The sequence below is a fragment of the Erinaceus europaeus genome, chromosome 1 (assembly GCF_950295315.1).
Source record: "Erinaceus europaeus chromosome 1, mEriEur2.1, whole genome shotgun sequence".
NCBI classification, from domain to species: domain Eukaryota; kingdom Metazoa; phylum Chordata; class Mammalia; order Eulipotyphla; family Erinaceidae; genus Erinaceus; species Erinaceus europaeus.
The window spans coordinates 53,073,657-53,094,737 of record NC_080162.1 but is presented as its reverse complement, the minus strand read 5'-3'; the positions used below and the strand labels follow the sequence as shown (position 1 = coordinate 53,094,737).

Sequence of the window (21,081 nt, the reverse complement as noted above, 5' to 3'; positions counted from 1 at the left end):
TGGAGGGAGCCCACTCCCAGTGCCCCGCGCCCTGCGGCAGAAAGCCGGCTCATGCGGGCTGGCGTTGGTCTCATGCGGGCTGGCGTTGGGCTCCTGCGGGCTGGCGCTGGACAGAAACCACAGAGTGGTCCAGAGATAAATGTTCCAGAAACAGCAAAACAGTCTCGTGAAGAAAGGGCAGACGCCTTTGGAGATCTCTTCATAAGCAGAAGAGAATGCCATAGTGCATAGGTAGCCAAATTGTCTTCACTTATCTGAGAGATGTGCAGGTCCGGTCCCACATTGTAGGTGCCATATGTTGTTTTATCCGGACTGGCTTCACGGGCGGGTAACAGAGATGACCAGAGACACATGGCTGGGCTGAGAACGCAGTTTAATATTTATTCATGAACGGGCAAATCACCACACCATGTGCTTTTCTCCATCATCCTCTTTCCGCCGCTGTTGCTGGGACTCTGCCCGTCCTTAGCATAGGGGGCGGGGAGAAAGCAGGGCACAAAACTAGCAAGGGGCAAACCAATTCTTCTCAGAGGTCGGGGAGAAGGGAACATACCAACAATGCTGGGTATTATATACCAAACCCTAACAAAGGGACTTTCCAAAGTTAACCCAATCACCAAATAATGTGATGATAACAATAGCTATCCATTGTCTTCTTGAACCCTAAGACAACAGGAACCTCATATTTCCACTATAGAGCCTATATTTCCCCCAGTCCTGGAACCTTAGGGTGGGGCCCACTTTCCTGCATGCTACTCTCAATTCAAATCAAATAATATTGCATCCGCAGATTGCAACCTAATCAACGCAACGAGTGCCACCCCAACATGCTTCTTCAGACTGTGACCAGAGACTTCAGGTGTGGAATGACAACCCTTCAGCTTCATCACTTGGGTGAGACCTTTCCTTTCATAGTATTCTCTAATTCCATTCCAGGTGGTTCAATCCCCAATAAAGTCCTCAAACCTAGATATAGTCCAGGTCCCCTGAGATAGAACATAGGTTCACAAGTGCCCATAAACTAGGGAAAAATATATACCTGAAAGCAGAAGTACACAAGAGCATGCAAGGAATACCCCCCAACACTTCATCTGCACTATTCTAGTCTTTAGGTCCATGATTGTTCAACAATTTGTTTGGCTTTGTATATTAACTCTCTTTTCAGCCACCAGGTTCCAGATGCCAGCAAGATGCTGACCAAACTTCCCTGGACAGATGACCCCATCAATGTGTACTGGAGCTCCGCTTCCCCAGAGCCCCACCCTACTAGGGAAAGAGAGCGGCAGGCTGGGAGTATGGACCGACCAGTCAATGCCCATGTTCAGCAGGGAAGCAATTACTGAAGCCAGACCTTCCACCCTCTGCAACCCACAACAACCCTGGATCTATACTCCCAGAGAGATAGAGAATGGGAAGGCTATCAGGGGAGGGGATGGGATATGGAGATCAGGTTGTGGGAATTATGTGGAACTGTACCCCTCTTATTCTATGGTTTTGTTAATGTCTCCTTTCTTAAATTAAAAAAAAAGAAGAAGTTATACAATCTGGCTTCATTTCCAAATTGAGAACCTGAACAGCTGAGGTGAGACTAAGTTATAGGATAAAGGAAAGGGTGGGACAAAGGCAGGAATTATCCATGCTCCTCCCTTGGAGTGGGATCAGAATTTGTTCATTTTGAAGGTAAAATGATGAAAGGGCCTTTTTTTCCACTTTTAAAAATTTTTAATATTTTATTTATAAAAAGGAAACAGTGACAAAACCATAGGATAAGAGGAGTATAATTACACACAATTCCTGCCATCAGAACTCTGTATCCCATCCCGTCCCCCGATAGCTTTCCTATTTTTTAACCCTCTGGGAGTATGGACCCAAGGTCATTGTGGGGTGCAGAAGGTGGAAGGTCTGGCTTCTGTAATTGCTTCCCTGCTGAACATGGGTGTTGACAGCTCGATCCATACTCCCAGCCTATCTCACTCTTTCCCTAGTGGGGTGGGGTTCTGGGAAATCAGGGCTCCAGCACACATTGGTGGGGTTGTCTGTCCAGGGAAATCTGTTTGGCATCATGCTAGCATCTGGAACCTGGTGCTTGAAAAGAGAGTTAATATATAAAGCCAAACAAATTGTTGACCAGTCATGGTCCTACAGACTGGAATAGCAGTGCAGATGAAGAGTTGGGGGGGGGGGGTCTTTGCTTTAGCTAGTAGGCCTATTTTAGTTATATTCCAAAGGGTGAAAGGGCCTTCTTAAACATGTCCAGAGAAATTTAGGAGTCAAGGAATTCTTAAAAGAACACATGCCACAAGTACTTCTTTGTATTTGGCAAGTCTAGGATATATATATTGTCAAGTAAAGTGACAAACTACCCAAGGCAGACTGATTCTTATCAGCAATTGCACCAAATATATACAGTTAAAGAAACATGAAAAGAGGCTTTCCATAAGTCAACAGAGTTTAAATTATAAAGAAATGCCATTACATGATGTTAAAAATTACCAAAATCTCAAATGCTGATATCAAGTGCAGGTGAGGACACAGAACTAAAGGAACTCTCATTCACTGTTGGTGGAAATGTAAAATTTACAGCCATTTTGGAAATCATCTGACTTCTTACAAGACTCTACTTTTTAATTTTTTTTATTTAAAAAAATTATTTATTTATTTTCCCTTTTGTTGCCCTTGTTGTTTTAGTTATTGTTATTGTTGTTGATGTCATCATTGTTAGATAGGACAGAGAGAAATGGAGAGAGGAGGGGAAGACAGAGAGGAAGAAAAAAAGATAGACACCTGCAGACCTGCTTCACCCCCTGTGAAGTGACTCCCCTGCAGGTGGGGAGCTGGGATCCTTATGCCGGTCCTTGTGCTTTGTGCCACATGCGCTTAACACACTGTGCTACCACCCGACTCCCTCAAGACTGTATTTCTATAATAGGTGAAAGATGGTTTCAGTCACATGTGGAATCAAGAGAATATGATTTTATTCATATGTGGAATCAAGAGAAGAAGTGATAAACATGAACTAGCAAAAAAATCAAATAAAAATAGAAAGCAAACAACCTGTTTTAAGACTTTGTGAGAACTATGGTGGCTATTATTGGGAGGTGGGAGAGTAGGGAAACAAAACTTTGGTGGTAGGTACAGTATATAACTGTATTCTATAATCTTGTGATACACTATTAATCATAAAAATAAATAAATAAATAAATAAATAAGTATTCTGTTTCTAGCAATCATTTCCAGTACTTACTGAAAGGAATTAATTGCATATTATTTTATATCAAGTTCACTTTCCATGGTGTATGTGGGATATCTCACTTCACAACTGAAGTCAGCTATAGTATAGTTACAATATAATTTGACTGGAGTCCATATTGTGACAGTATGAATGTACAGTTCCATTAGCAGTATGGTGGGGGAGGAGGAAACATCACTATGAAGGAGGCTCTGGAGATTGGCATGCTAGATGGAGAAGGGGAGAGGCCCAGGGTTCTCTGGTGGTTTCCTCTGGAAAGTAAGGAGGGAGGGGCCCCATTTCCTGAGGGAGGGCCCTCAGAAGTTCTCTAGAGAGAAAGTTTCTGGGTCATGGGTGGAGGTCAGAAGACAGCTCAGTTGGACCTTATTTGCTGCCTGATTTCATACCATAGCTCAGCTGTGTGTCATCAGGACTATCTGTGGCTTTAATTTAGGTGAGGCTTCTCTCACAACCGGATATTTTCTTCTTTTTGCTTTTGTCATAGCTCTGCTTATTAGTTTTCTCATAAATAAGTAGCTGCTTTCCATAGGTAAGTCACTTTCTCTAGCCTCCATCTTCACATCAGTGGTCTGCTGCTCTTTTGGTATTCCCACCCTTTGACTAGTTGGGCTTATTGTTTGTTTGTGTAGATGAATGAGAAAATAAACTGTGGCACGATCAGAAAATAGGATATCATTCATCATTAAAAAGAAATGAGTTGTAGATACCATAATGGTTACGCAGAGACTCTCATGCCTGAGGCTCCAATGTCCCAGGTTCAATGCCCTGCACCACTGTAAGCCAGAGCTAAGCAGTGCTCTGGTAAAATAATAATAATAATTTTAAAAGAGAGAGATAAAAGAAATGAGTTATAAAGTCATGAAAAGACATGGGAGAACCTTAAATCAATCCTACTAAGTGACAGAAGCCAGTCTGAGGGGCTGCAGGACCCTCTTCCGGTGGCAAGTCCTGGGGCAGGGGCGACAGGAGCCATGTCTGGCCGCGAGGGTGGCAAAAAGAAGCCCCTGAAGCAGCCCAAGAAGCAGGCCAAGAAGATGGACGAGGAAGACAAGGCATTCAAGCAGAAACAGAGGAGGAACAGAAGAAGCTCAAGGAGCTGAAAGCGAAGGCGGCGGGGAAAGGCCCCCTGGCCACAGGAGGAATTAAGAAATCTGGCAAAAAGCAAGCAGCTCCTTATGCCTAACGCAGTGGTGATTCTTGCTTCCATCTTGTTTTTAAACACTTGGATTCCTTCCCGTAACATCAGCTGCCATGAAGAGTAAGAATGAAATTCCTTGGAACCTGTTGTAAATTAAAGGAAAAACTTGTTGAAAAAAAAAAAAAAGGTAAACAAGTGGTTCATCTTCAGTTCTTGTCACTTAGCTCCTGCCTCTGTCCTCAAGTCAGGATAAGCCCTGTCCAGAGTTCTGCGAGGTGTACACTCTTCATCTGTGTTCCATGCCATACTCTGTACCACCTGCAAATTAAACCAACTCATTGGAAAAAAAACAAAGAAGCCAGTCTGAGAAGAATTTTTATTATATGATTGGTAGCTATATGGCATTCTGGAAAAATAAAAAGAACGGAGACAGTATAAAGATCTGTAGCTACCAGGGGTTGTGGGGAGGGATAAATAGGCAGAACACTGTAGGTTGTTTTGGTTTTTTTTCAGCTTCATGATTCTACCATTCCTGAGACAACACACTTGCATGGTGCCATCCATGGAACTTCCTCTGTGACATGCTGCTCCCATGTGGTGGTACAGGAGTTCAAGCCTGTGATCGTATGCATGGTAAGATACACATTTTTTTTTAGTTTTTTTTTTTTTATCATTTTCTTATTGGTGATTTTTTTATTTTAATTTTTAATTTATAAAAAGGCAACACTGACAAAAACCATAGGATAAGAGGGGTACAACTCCACACAGTTTCCACCACCAGAACTCCATAGCCCATTCCCTCTCCTGATAGCTTTCCTATTCTTTAATCATCTGGGAGCATGGACCCAGGGTCATTGTGGGATACAGAAGGTGGAAGGTCTGGCTTCTGTAATTGCTTCCCCGCTGAACATGAACGTTGAGAGGTCGATCTGTACTCTCAGCCTGTCTCTCTCTTTCCCTAGTGGGGAAGAGATCTGGGGAAGCAGGGCTCCAGGACACAATGGTGGGGTCGTCTTCCCAGGGATGTCTGGTTGGCATCATGTTAGCATCTGGAACCTAGTGGCTGGCCTCCAGTTTTCTCCTTTGCAAAATTAAAGATATAGCTGAGATACACATTCTATGGGATGAACTATTTCCCAGGCCCAGAATAGATCTTGAAACTACTCTATCGGATACTATCTATAATAGTTAATTACATATATATGTATATATGCAAATGTATATATTGCTAAGAGTGAATTCTAATGCAAACTATATATTTTGAGTAATAAAGATACATTCATGTAGTTTCACTGATCGTACCAAAAGTGCCAACCCAGCAACAAATCTTGATAGTGGGGGAGACTGTGCATGTGCCTTCTGTTATATATCTTTCAGATCAATTTTGCTGTGAACTAAAAGATGTTCAAAAAGTTAACAGCAATTAGACAACAAATAAACAGACAAATGGAGGCTGATTTATTTATAAGATGCTCTCCTAATTATCTTGAAATGATAAATTGGCATATGATAAACTGCTCTTAAATAGGCATTCACCTGCTTTGTTGTCACCAAAGTCCATAGATATTGGAATATAAAAATATGGTTAACTCTACTGTTGGGAAGCCCCCCCCCATCCATCCTCCATTGCTGACACTATGGTCTATTTAAATAATCATTGTTTTGCCTGATCTATATTCTTTCTACCTCAAGACCCACCCAGCCTGCAGGGTACATTAATCCTGCCAGTTAAAATCCTAGCAACTCTTGCTACAGAAGCTTTCTACCTTCCTGCTCTTTCCTTTTCTCCACCCCCTTTCCTTTTCCGACTTGCCACTTCCGGTTCTAAATATATAAAAGCATGGTCTCTGATCAATAAAGATGCATTGCGTTCCCAATCTGCCACGAGTTCCTGGTCTCTCTCCCCTGTCACTGAGTAAGCAGCAGCCAGGTTGGCTCCAGTCAAGTTCTCTCCAACCCAGAGAAACACCCTCACGCTAGCCCTGCACTCTACAACTAATTTTCCACCTACTCTCCTATCTCCTTCCACCTAATGTTTATGGGTAATGTAGAGTGAGTAGATATAGTCATTCCAATGGTGATTTTTCTTTGTTTTTATTTTTATCAGTAGAGAAGAGAGAAAAATGTCCCCTAAACGGAGTTCCTATGCACTGAATTCTAGTTGCCGACTCAATAGCTTTACACTATCATTTAAAATAGTGACTATGATGACTAAACAGAAATATAAAAATGCCATGAGGAAAAGATTCAACAAGAGACAAAGTTAGATACAATTGAAAAATTAGATCAAACCCCAGCTCCCCACCTGCAGGGGAGTCACTTCACAGGCGGTGAAGCAGGTCTGCAGGTGTCTATCTTTCTCTCCTCCTCTCTGTCTTCCCCTCCTCTCTCCATTTCTCTCTGTCTTATCCAACAACAATAATAACTACAACAATAAAACAACAAGGGCAACAAAAGGGAATAAATAAATAAAATAAATATTAAAAAAAAAGAAAAATTAGATCAAGGGGCCAAGTGGTGGTGCACCTGGTTGGGTGCACATGTTGCAATGCACAAGAACCCTGGTTTGAGGCCCCAGTTGCCACTTGCAAGGGAAAGCTTTGTGAGTGGTGAAGCAGTGTGGCAGGTGTCTCTCTGTCTATCCCTTCACTATCACCCCCTTCCCTCTCAATTTCTGGCTGTCTCTACCCAATAAATAAGTAAAGATAATAAAAAAAACTTTTAAAGAAAAATTAGATAAAAAAATTACAGGAAAAAACTTAGGAAGGTCATAGAAAAGAAAAAAGTATAATTGGGATAATATTACAAAAATATAATAGGCCAGTAGCCATTATGAGTGTACATATTTCTAAATTATCTCCAGCTTTCAGCTTCCTGATAATCTTTGTTACCAAGGAAAGTCCATCTGAGAACTGACTTAGGAAACTGGAATGCTAGTTTCTGGAGAACTAAACACATGTTCTCTGCACTCTCTCCTGTCTAGAAACTGAGATCCAAGTCTTTCTTCAAAGGTTCCTGTGACCCCACAGACCAATTTTTGAATCACTTTATCACTTTCAAGGTTCCTGGGAACAATATAACAATTTCCTGGCAGTAATCATGAGTCATCAGCAAATTGAACCAACAAAGACACATGATACTGTTTTTCCCCCCAGCTCAAAAAATTTAGTCAAACAGGAACTTCAAAGGTCACCTTTCTTGGCACATGATTTCACTATCCCCTCACACCTCACACACTTCTCTGCAAATTAAGTGAATAGATGATCACTATTCACTTAAGGAACCGGATTTATGAAATTTTATTTTCTAGGAAAATGTGTAGTAAGACACTCCTCCCTTACAACTGTGGACATACTTCTTTCTTTCTCACTTCCTACATTCTTAACTAAAATTTAAAATAAATATTAGTCATTGTGCTTATGCTAGTAAACCTATTTCTCAGAAAAATTAAGTTATGAAGGTATTTAGCAGGCAGACATTGGTCTTAATTTTTAGTACATGAAAATATAATTAACTTCACTTTCCAACCTATTTCCTCTTGTCCTCTCTCTCCTGTCTTGCTTGTCTTATTTTTCTTTTGTCTTCTTGCAAAAGGGAATTTAGGAAAGCTACACAATGACTTTGGGTGAACATATAATGAGGCTCCTTTACTAATTAATGCTCTAATTACAGTAGTTATTGAGTTTTCTACTAATGAACTGTTGCTTTTCAGCTCTATAGCTGTGAACTTGCTCTTTGATGTAGCTTTTGTATGGCTCTGCTTCTATCATTAGTTGTAAAAAAGTAGTAATGTAAATTGGCATATGAATATGGTTGCAATAATCTTCTGGCTTTCCAATAGAAGCCACATAATTCCTGTTCTGTTCTACTTTGGCTTTTCTTTCTCCCCTGGTTCTGAGGTTGGACACAGATAGCATGTAGATGGATGATTTGAATTAGACATTTCTAAGAATTGTCTCTGACAAGATTTATTATCTTGGTGTTTACTCTTGTACCAGAGTTTCCATGCTTTGGGAACCTACCCACTGCACCATTATAATCTCAGTCTGATAATTCTCCACTTACTCAGCTTGAACACAATGTCTCCAGAACGTCTCTTGTCTAAGTATGCCACAATCCTACAATCCCTGTCTTGTCTAAGTATGCCACAATCCACAATCCCTGTCCCTAAAATTTATTTATTTTTATATGGCACTAGGGAATAAACTCAAGGCCTTCTCCACTTATCCTGTTGTGTACTCTTGCTAGCCCAATACCTGTTTTTGTACCAACTTTGTAGTGTATATACTCTGTCACTACTTGGTACTGAGGTCCCAGATCCTTTCAGGCCTAACTCTTGCCAGTAACAATTTAATGACTGTTGGTAACTTGCAACCTAAACATTTTGTCAACTCAAGTATATATCCCCAACCCAGATGCTCACAGAATACCAAATATAATGAAAAGACAGATAAAATTACCCACAAGGGGGCCAGGTGGTGGCACATCTGTTTAATCACACGCATTACAGTGTGCAAAGACCCAGGTTCAAGCCCCTAGTCCCCACCTGCAAGGCAAAAGCTTCACGAGTGGTGAATAGGGCTGCAGATGTCTCTCTCCTTCTCTATCTTCCCTGCCCATCTCAACTTTACTCTGTCTCTATCCAATAATAAATAAATAAATATATTTTAAAAATAAATAAATATTTTTTAAAAAGAAAATTATCCACATGAATACATCAAGACAATCTGTGGGTGAGGGTGCCAAGTATAATAGAAGTATATAAATGTCCTAAAGAAGACTTAAAAGCAACAGTCCTAAGAATGTTCACTTAAATGAGAAAGCCAATGAATGTTCAACAAAACCAGAGAAAGTACAAGAGGATAACAGACATAACAGAACTGAAAAGTACAATAACCAAAATTTTCTAAAAGACACAGACAAAATAGAGAAGCAAAGAGAGAGAAAGAGAGAGAGAGAGAGAGAGAAAGAAACCAAAGCATCAAAGCTTCCTTCAATTTGGTGGGAGCCAAGTTTGAACAAGGGTCATACACATGGCAAGGCAGTATACTATCAAAGTAAGCTATTTCACTAGCCAAAAAAACTGAATATTTAAAAACAGTGGAGGAGCTTAATAGTAGAAAGACAAAAGTCAAAAACCAAATCAATGAGTTTGAAGATAGATTAGAGGAAGTTATTAGAAAGGACTAGGAAAAAGGAAGGCAACAGAAAAGACTTATGTAACAATATTAAGAGGAACAACATGGCATCATGGAGATTTCATAGAGAAAGAACAGAAAGAAACAAAGTTATAATTTGAAGAAATAATAATCAAGAATTTTTGCACAGTAAGTAAAGAAATAGATACCCAGATTCAGGAAACTAAAAAATTCCTAAATAAAATACACCAAAACAAATACATACCAAGCCATATTATAATTAAAATGACAATGATTGAAGATAAGGAAAGAATCCTAGAAAGCAGTGATAGATAAGCAGAGTCACGTAATAAGGAAGTTTCCACAAGAAACTCAGTGAAGTTCTTGTTCTGTTATCTATCTTATGGAAATGTACCACTGTGACAACAAAAATCCTGTAAATCAACATTTCCTCAATGAAGTGATATTGGAATTGGGGGGGGGGGTTAGGGGGAGAAATAAGAAAAAAAAAAAGTCAGTGAATTCCTCTACAGGAACTCTAAAGATTAGAAGGGAATTGCATGATACATTCAAGGTGTTGAATAGAGAAAATCAGAACAAGGATATCCTACTCAATGAGACTATCACTCAGATTTAAAGGAGTGATAGAGTTTTCCAGACAAACAACAGTTAAAGGAACTGACTGTCATGGGATTACAATACTAAATGATCTCACTTAAGTACACAAAGAAAGGGAACAAGACAAAGACTAGTGAAAGCAAATTTAAGAGTATTATTTTGGGGGTGAGAACCAAAGGGCCTTGGACTACAGTTATACCAAGACCTGGAACTTTTATAACCAAGAAACATTTGGGAAACACCTGAGGAAATCAGGGCCTTAAAAAAAAAAAAAAAAAAAAAAAAGGAAGTTGGGTGGTAGCACAGTGGGTTAAATGCCCATGGCGCAAAGCACAGGAACTGGCAGAAGGATCCCGGTTCTAGCCCCTGGCACCCCACCTGCAGGGGAGTCGCTTCACAGGTGGTGAACCAGGTCTGCAGGTAGTCTATCTTTCTCTCCCCCTCTCTGTCTTCCCCTCCTCTCTCCATTTTTCTGTGTCCTATCTAACAACAACAACAATAAAAAACAACAAGGGCAACAAAAGGGAAAATAAGTAAATAAATAAATATTTAAAATTTTTTTTTAAAAAAAGGACACAGAAGAGATCCAAAAGGCTAACAAACATATGAAAAATTGCTCCAGGTCACTGATTGTCAGAGAAAGGCAAATAAAGACAACATTGAGATACCACCTCACCACTGTGAGAATATCATACATCAAAAATCACAGCAGCAACAAATGCTAGAGAGGTTGTAGGGACAGAAATAGTGTCTACTTAGACTCAGATACCCTCATAGAGTGAGGGAAGTATAACAGGAAGTAGATGAGGAGGGTATCTAAGTCTAAGTAGACACTTTTTCATTATGAACTTCATACTGACTCACTACAAACTATTATGTATTTTTGCTTTCAGGTATATATTTTGCCCTAATTTATGGATACATGTGAACATATGCCCTATGTCATGGGACCTGGTCTATATTTAGGTTTTGGGATTTTGTTAGGAAGTGAACCACCTGGAATGGAATTTAGAGAATACTGTGAAAGGAAAGGTCTCACTTGAGTAATGAGGGTGAAGGGTTGACATTCCATGCCTCTGGACACAGTCTGGACACAGTCTGAAGTGAAGCATGCTGAGGGTGTTACTCATTGCGTTTATTAGGTTGGAAGAAGCAGATGCAATATCATTTGGTATGAATTGAGAGAAGCATGCAGGAAAGTGAGCCCCACTCTAGAGGTCCCAGGACTGGAGAACTACAGGCTCTAAGAGGAAGCGGGAAGTTCCTGCTCTCTTAAGGTTTAAGAATGCAATAGATAGTTATTGGTATTACTACATTATTTGGCAATTTTGTTAACTTTGAAAAATCCCTTTGTTAGAATTTGCTGTATCATACACAACATTACTATAATTTATATCCTTTGACATTATTTGTATATATAGCTGTGCCGCCAGTTGCTTCTGTTCTCCCTGGTCTAAGCTTTTAAGAAAGTCAGCATATCAAAAACTCAGACTATGGTCTGTGCCATAGTCTGGCACAGACCATAGTCAATTTTCAATCAATTTTCAATCAATTTTCCGCTCTCATATTAATTAAATAATGATTTATATGACTACAAATTAATAGGAGTGTACATAAACACCATTCCCACCACCAAAAGACTGTGTCGCATGCCCCTTACCCCCCACCCCCTCACCCCCCACCCCACCCCATCCCCACCCCATGAAGCCAAACATCCACCCTCACCCTCAACCAGGGTTTTTACTTTGGTGCCCTACTCCAATTTCAATACATTTCTAATAATGACTTGTTCTTTGAAATATTTTCTCTAAAAGTTTAGACCAGGGAGAAAAGAAGCAACTGGTGGTGTTACTTTGCAAGATACAGCTATATGTAAATAGCATAAAAGGACATAAATTATGGTGAGGTCTTGTATGACACAACAAATCCTAACAATGGGATTTTCAAAGTCAACCCAATTGCCAAGTAATTTGGCTATAGCAATAACTATCTATTGCCTTCTTAAACCCTAAGATAACAGGAAACTTTCCCTTTCTCTATAAAGCCCATACATCTCCCAGTAGGAACCTCTAGAGTGGGGCTCACTTTCCTGCATGCTTCTCTCAAGTCACACCAACTGATACTGCATCTGCTGACCCTAACTTTATCAATGCAACCAGTACCACCTCTACATGCTTCAGTTCAGACTGTGTCCAGAGATGCCAGGCATAGAATATCAACTCTTCAGCTTCATTACTCTGGTGAGACCTTTCCTAGCTCATAGGACTCCTTAACTCCATTTCAAGTGGTGCACGTCTTAACAAAATCTCAAAATCTAGATATAGACCAGGGCCCATGAGATAGAGCATATGTACATGCATCCAGAAGTTAGGGGAAAATATATACCTTAAAGCAAAGGTGCACAATAATTTGTAATGAGTCAATAAATGAAGCAAGAAAGTAGGAAGAACTAAAAAGATTCCTTAAAGTACTTAATAAAACAGTTTCTGCTTAGACCTACATACATACCATCCTCACCTACCTCCTATTACACGTTCCCCAATCACTCCAAAGCTAACCATGTCAGACAAAGTAAGGACCACAAAAGCTGAATACAGTCAAGAGACTGGCATACTTCAATGATGACTCTTTAGTCACTACCAGGCCATCCCATCACCTGGGGCCCTTGGGGTTCCCACACAGACATACATGATGTGCCTAGACCTCTAAAAAATTCCTCACACCACTGTCACTGGTCATCTCCATCAGGAACAACATAATGGATCCCTTTGTGGGCCCCTATAGGACCTTGCCCTCAATGTGGATCAATAATGGTAGGGAATGTTCCATTCTCTGAAGGGAAGTTGAACAACATACTCTACCTACTACCCCAGGAAGATGGGTCCTGAAATTAGTGCAGCCTGGAATGTTCCTAGGCATGACCACAGAATATAAGTTCAGACTTACAGGGATGCAGAGGTTACATACATAGGCTCTTGTGCTGAATATGACCCCAGATCAAACCAGTGGGGTTTACAGTTAACAATATTTATATACTTTCCCCATATTTGGGAGCTACTCTATTCTCTGATCTCCACAATTATCTTGGGTCTATACTCCCAAAGGGGTAAAGAATAGGAAAGCTAACAAGGGAGGGGGTTGGATATGGAGCTCTGGGGGTGGGAACTGCGTGGAAATGTAACCCTATTACCCTATAGTCTTGTCAATATTTCCATTTTATAAATAAAAAAAGGACAACCAGACGTTGTAGTAGGAAGTAAAAAGAAAGTTGAATAGGAAGTAAAAAGAAAGTTGTAATAGGAAGTAAAAAGAAAGTAAATAGAAGTTGTAAAAAGGAAGTAAAGATAAAAGCAGGGCCTCAGAAATACATAAAAATGGGTCCCAGCACCTAGACCTCTAACAGATCCCTCTTTCCACCATCAGTGGCCATTCCCATCAGGAACAACATCATAAATCCTCTTGTGGGCCTCTACAGAACCTTGCCCTCAATGTAAAACAACAGTGGTAGAAATTTCCCTACTCTCTGAAGGGAGGCTTGATCAACATATTCTGCCACTTAAGGAAGTCTGATCCTGAAATGAGTGCAGCCTAGAATGTTCCTAGCTATGACCATGGAATGTGAGCTTAGACTGACAGGAATGCAGAGGTTAACAGGCTCTTGTACTGAATATGAATAGATATGAGCCTCAGATCAGATTACATTAATGGAGTCTACAGTTAAGGGTACTTATATACTTTCCCATATTTGGGAGCTACTCTCTTCCCTGATCCAGCTTTCTAGTCCTATTTCCAACTCTAATACCATCTCCCCAGAAAATACCTTTAGCCCACATGCATGTTGGCCGTTGGGCTTAGGTAAAATTAGTAAAGTCATGGACCCCTTGGAATGTACCTAAAACAGACTTGCTAGGTTTTTCCAAAATAGAGACCTCAAATCTCATCTGCTCTATTCTTACTTTTAGGTTTCTGATTATTAAACATTTTGTTCTGCTTTATATTCTAATGCTTTTAAGCAACAAGTTACAGATGCTACCATGATGCCAACCTAGCTTCGCTGAACACATGACCTAACCAATCTGTCCTAGAACCCCACCTCTTCAGAGCCCTGCCCCAATGGGGAAAAATAGAAACAGACTGGGAGTATGGATCCACCTGTCAATACCCATGTCCAATGAAGAAGGAATTTCAGAAGACAGACCTTACACCTTCTAGGCCCCATTGTGATCCTGGGTCCATACTCCCAGAGGGATAAAGAATAGGGAACCTTCCAATAAAGGGGATGGGATATGGAACTCTGGTGGTATGAACTGCATGGAATTATACGCCTCTTATCCTACAATCTTGTCAATCATTATTAAAGTAATAAAAATAGTTAAGAAAAGGGGGCAGGAAAGATGTATATTGTTGACTGTAAACTCCATATATTTGATTTGATATTTGATATTTACATTTGATATTTGATTTTGATATATTTGATTTTGATATATTTGATTTTGCCCATATTCAGCTTAGGATCCTATGTGACTTCTGCATCCCTGTAGGTCTGAGCTCACATTCTGTGGTCACGAGTAGGAATGTTCCAAACTGCCCCAATTTCAGGACCCATCTTCCTCAGGTGGTAGAGTATGTTATCCAGCCTTCCTTCAGAGGATGGAACATTCTCTACCATTGTTGATCCACATTGAAGGCAAGGTCCTGTAGGGGCCCACAAAGGGGTCTATTGTGTTGTTCCTGGTGGAGATGACCAGTGACAATGGAGAGAGGGATCAATTCAAGGTCTAAGCCCATCTTGTCTGTGTGGGAATTCCAGGACTCTTTGACTAGTGCCCCAGGTGATGGGGTGGCCTGGTAGTGACTAAAGAGTCATCATTGAAGTATGCCAGTCTCTTGACTGTATTCAGCTTTTGTGGTCCTTATTTTGTCTGACATGGTTAGCTTTGGAGTGATTGGGGAATGTGTAATAGGAGGTAGGTGAGGAGTGTATGTAGGTCTAAGTAGAAACTATTTCATTAGGAACTTTATGGTGTCTTTTTAGTTCTTTCTACTGTCTTGTTTCATTTATTGACTCACTGCATGCAGACTATTGTTCATTTTACTTTCAGGTATATATTTTGACCTACTTTATGAATACATGTGTACATATTCCCTGTCTCATGGGATCTGGTCTCTATCTAGGTTTTGGGAATTTGTTAGGAAGTGAACCACCTGAAATGGAATTAGAGAATCCTATAAGAAAGGAAAGGTCTCACCAGTGTAATGAGGCTGATGGGTTGACATTCCATGCTTGGCATCTCTGGACACATTCCAAAGTGAAGCATGCTGAAGTGGTTCTCGTTGCATTGACTAGGTTGGGATCAGCAGATGCAGTATCAATTGGTATGAATTGAGAGAAGCATACAGGAAAGAGTATAGTTCAGCACAGGCTATTGGTGGTGCTGGGGATCAAATCTAGAATCTGGTTTGCAAGTCTCATGTACTCCACTGTACTTACTCTCTGGACCTTAATTTATTTTTATTTTAAATTATCATTATTATTTTTTTATTGCTACCATAGTTATTGCTTGAGATCAGTGTCAGCACTACAAGTCCACCACTCCCAGTGGCTATTTTTTCCTTTTTTGTTTTCTAATTTTGATTTACATAGATGCATGTATTTACTTGTATGCCTGCCCAAGTGTGTTATCTTGCTACCTCTTAGCCCCATCCTTTTCTGGAAGAAAATAGTTGAGATGCATAACATACTCACTAAGTAAGATTATTGTGACATAAAGCATCCCTACATGCTAAAACTCACACATCTTCATGTACATACACATTCCTAAATTAACTTGAACTAGAGTCCCAGCATTCATTACCCACTTATTATTTCTCTAGTTATTACCTGTTCTGTGTGACCAGCAGGAAGTTGCTGATTAATGATTTATTTTGACAGTATATTTGTAGAGATTGTTCTGTGAGCTTGTGACTTGGTTTCTGTAGTCTATTGGAGTGTTTTATTAAGAATGGTACCATCCAGAGAAATTCAATGCCAGGAAGTGTTGCCTTATAGATAGAGAGCTGGAGGGAAACACAGAGGGCCAACTGCACTGCCAACAGATTGCTGACTGACCTTGGTTAACCTCACACACTACACTTGCTTCTCTTCTCTGTGCACACAGCTCTCCACCCCAGATCTTTGGTCACTAATTTATAAAGAACCTTATAAGGATCTTAGTTCTTTCTCTGTTTCATAAAAAATTAATGCCTTTGCAGCCACCATAGATGGATGCCTTATTCTCTCACCAATAGCATTTGACTTACTGGTATAAGAGAAATAGATTTATAGACATCAACCCATGAATGTTGTTCGTTAAATAAAGTTGAACTTAAATTGCCATATATAGCCTCAGGCAAATCAATGAATTTATGTGACTAAAGTTAAATACAGTCATGTAGGGTTTCCTCTGTCATCTTGTTTGGACACAGAAATACAACCTGACTTAGTCATCAATCTGTAAAGAGCACTACAAAAATTACAAGTAGAATTATTTAAAATAATTATAGCTTTGCAAAACACTAAATTTCCTTTGACAAGTTGAGAAGATAGGTATTTTAGAGTAAATCAATGAAGGTGTGGGATGAGTTTGGCTTCAACTGTCCAGTTTTCTTTATTGTGATAGATATACCTTAGTTATCAGGGTTTCTTGAGTTCCTTTTTAAATACTTATTTTATCTACTATTGGATAGAGACAGAGAGAAACTGAGAGGGGAGGGGAAGATAGAGAGAGAAAGAGACAGAGAAATACCTGCAACTCTGCTTCACCACTTATGAAAATTTCCCCCTGCAGGTGGGGACTAGGTGCTTCAACCCAGGTCCTTGTGCACTGTAACTTGAGCACTTAACCAGGTGTGCCACCATCTGGCCCCAGTTCCTTGAGTTCTTTAAAAGGAAAATAGCTAAAAAAAAAAAAAAAGTAAAAAGCACAAAAACATGCATGAATTTCACATATGTAATCTGGACAAAAAATGTTAAGCACTAAAGACTATATTCCACATATATGAAGTTTTAACAGATAAAACTTAATTAGGCTAAAATAAGTCAAAATAATGACAGATTTCAGAGGTTATTAGACCCTAAATAGTCTTTTGGGTGCTTGAAATGGTCTGCATTTTGGTGGTTTCACAGCTATAACCATATGTAAAATGTATCAAGCTTGACACATGCCACTTTTTAACTACTTTTGTGTCTATGATCTAACTGAGAAAGTAAATTAAATAATTTGAGTCCAGAAAGGTAGCATAATGGTTAAGCAAGAAAGCTTTCATGCCTGAGGCACCAAAGGTCCCAGGTTCAATCTCCAGCATCACTAGAATGCAAAAATAAGCAGAGCTCTGCTAAGAAAGAAAAAAAATGAGCATAAAATCTCCTGGCACACAATGATTAGTAGCTTGGACTACTATTTTTGTGAATAACCTACTTATAATTTGGAATTCTTCTGTAGTATTTTGAGGAACTATGAAAAGAAAGATAACCTACAAGTAGCTTAATGTGGGTTTAGAAAACAATTCATTTAAATGGTTAATAAACTTTTACACAACTTTCTCAGAATGTATACTAGTAAAAAGATATAGTTTTTACTAAAACTAATCTCACACATTAAAGCAATAGTCTCACTGTTGACAGCAATGATTTGAATCATATAGTGCATTTTATGAGTCATATGTCTTAATTGCTTTATTGCTTGTGACATCCACATTTAGTTGTGAATAATCATTACTAACATTTGTTTGTGTATATTTGGTCAGATATTATCTTTTCTTAACCAGAACACTGCTTAACTCTGGTTGATGCTCTTGCTAGGGCTTGAACGTGGGACCTTTGTTGCCTCAGGTATGAAAGTTTTCTTGCATAACCACTGTGCTATTTCCCCAGTACTCAGCTATTATCTTATGAGGAACAGGTTGGTTAAGATTTTTTTCTCTGATATGTTTTCAAAGATTTTTTTTTTTGAATATGATCTTCTGGAAAGCATTGTCTGTACTGCTATAAAATCAACTTCTAATTGTATTCTGCTGGTTGATGGATGGGGAAAATGTTTTTGAAATTATTAAATTAATCTTGAAACTATAATTATTGTAATTCAGTTTGCACTCATCCATTTGAAAGAAGAGTCAAGTCCCTAACTTACCAGTGACTCAAGAATGCTCAATAAATCTAAGCACAGAGCAGGCTGAGTAGTCCTAAGTTTATTTTCAATTGTTTTAGTAATTGCTTTCATAATTACTGCTTCCAGTTTTTGTGTTTTTGTTTGTTTGTTTGTTTGTTTTAAACCAGAGCACAGCTCAGCTCTGGTTTATGGTGGGGCTGGGAAGCTGGAAATCAAACCTGGGACTCAAAGCCTCAAGCATGAGAGCTATATGCATAACCACTATGCTATCTCCCCAGCTTTCCAGTCTAATTTTTCAACTTCTAACCTAGAGAACTGGCACAAGATAAAAATAAAACATACAGGATAACAAGGAAGTGATTGATAAAGATCTTATTATAGAGTCTGTGTTAGGCATTTTCTTTTATCCATAGAGATCATAGGAATTCTTGCTCCTAGTAATTTTTTGATAAATTCCACTACAGAATTGGACAGTATTTTTGTCAGTCACAGGCTTGGCTTCCAGAGGCTGAAGTAACTGATAGAAGATATTGTTGGCCCTCTGCTTAGATTTTCTAGCGTTGTCTTTATCTTTCTTTCACTATATTCATGTTCTGCTCCTACCGCTTCCCACACCCACACCCCCAGCTTTGGTGTGTTTTTCTTTCCGTCATCCTGAGTAGTAAGTAGCTCTTCTTTAGAAGTATGTTTTAGAAAGTCCTGGGACCTTTTAGTTTAAAGGTGCAGATTACTTTGAGTTTTAGAAGCTAGTCCCCTATAAAGGAAGTGGGCTGTGAAAATCCAGCTCCCTTGTTGTAGGGTTAAGCAAATTGTGTGATGAAAATTAGACTTCAGTCTCCATGTGGGATAGGGCTGAAACTACCTTCTGCAGGCATCTGACAGATCTTGCATCCTTATGTGGTTAATTTCTTTTCTCTATCTCCTCCCTACACTGCTTTCTCCACTTCCTTTGTGGCCCCCATGTAGTGTACTTCCTTAAAGAGTTGCCATTATGTTAATTTTTGTCTTAGAGCTTATTTATGGTAAAGTTGATCTAAGATATGACTTAAAACCTCAATCTGTCATCTCCAACTTGAAGTTTTCTCAGGACATTCAGGTTATGAGAGTGGCATACTGCTTACTGTGCTAAGAAGGTTTCAACCTGGGTTTTACAAACATGGCATCATTTTGAGATTTCAAGGGGTCAGGAGATGAAGTGTGTTCACCATTTCTGCTTATTTCACTCCTTTATAGCTTTGGAAGAATTCAGAAGTTCTCTGATTCTCCCACATTTCTTTACATACATCCATCATTTTTGGACTATCAGCTTAATATCAGTACTAGAGTGTATATAGTTGAATAAAAGATTATATATAAATTCAAAATGATTTTAGTGCAAAGTGATAGAATAATATCGTTAGTGGCAGAAATATAAATATAAATCCTTTCAATTAAGATCTTAAAAATAGAGTACAAATATAAAACATTATTATTGTGAAGCTGCATAGCTATTTGATATATAAGGCAAATCATCATTAGTCATGCATTTTAAATATGTGCAATAAAATAAATTTTATCTTGTGCATTTTTCACTCACTGTGCATAATTGCAAATGTTATGGTGAATGTTAACAATGTTAACAAATGCGTGAGATTGGGAGCTTACTACTTGAAATGGTAATTAATTCAAGAGGGAAAGGCTGGTGCAAGGAAAACAAGGATTATTTGTTTGTTTGTTTTCAGGTGTCAGTTGCCTGAAAAGATGGTAAATTTGTGCCTCAAAAGTCCCAAGAGTAGATTTATGTCTCAATTTATACTTCTCTCAGTCCATGATTTATCTAGGATGGGAATAAGAAGAGTGAGTCCTGAGCAAAGGACTCTGGGAAGGGAGGCACCTATGGGGCCTTTGATGTCCAGATGTATGATGCTGGGAAATTGGAAATGAGAGTGTTTTGCAGACACATATCACAGGGATATGGGAGATTGTACCCATGTGTCAACAACTGTACTGTGATCAGCTAACATGTACCCCCTCCCCACTAGAAAAAGAGTAATGTGTCAGTGAGAGTAAGAAAGAGGGAACAGGATTAAGGTGGATGTTCCATGGATATTCAGCTAGCTTTACTGATTTGACAAATCACTAGAACACAATCACCAGGTCAGGGTGGTCTGTTTCCCAAGGAACTTTGAAAGATATTATTAAGTACCCTGTATAGGACAGATTCCAAAATGCCTCTAGTGGGTTTTGTGTTTCATTTATTGTTTGTTTCTTTCAAGTCATCCATAACTGTTTCCTAGATGTGTAACACAAAAGCATGAAAACATATTTTTATTTCTTTTTCCTTTTGAGGAGCCTTAGTCTCACATGTACATGACTTCACTTCACCCAAGCCAATCTTTTCATTCAGATAGAGAGACTAAGAGACAAAACACAGCATCAAAGTTTCCTTCGATGTCATGGCAGACCCATGTGGTGCTGAAGCTTGAATCTGAGCAAGCTATCTCTTGGGCCGCATGAGGACATTCTAGCCAAGGTAAAGACTAAGAGGGGGAAAGAAAGATAGGAAAACATGATGAAGTTTTTAATATCTGTTCATTTTCTAATGATGTCTCACAATAAGGAGTGATCGTGATTTCACAATACTCCAACCTATAGGTGCTTGGTTACCAAATTAATTTTTATTAAGTCTAGAAGATCTAGTTATTCAACAACCTTGATACCAGTAGCTTATACCAAAGAAAATTCTTACTTTTGAATTTACTTTAATTTATTTATTTATTTTTACCAGAGCACTGCTCAGCTCTGGGTTAT

General features: G+C 39.1%; 1 pseudogene; it reads left to right on the top strand.

The window, feature by feature from the left end:
- The first annotated feature begins 4,173 nt into the window (after window positions 1–4,173).
- The window catches only part of LOC132536841 (translation machinery-associated protein 7-like), a 209,144-nt pseudogene continuing 192,236 nt past the window's right edge, over window positions 4,174–21,081 (top strand).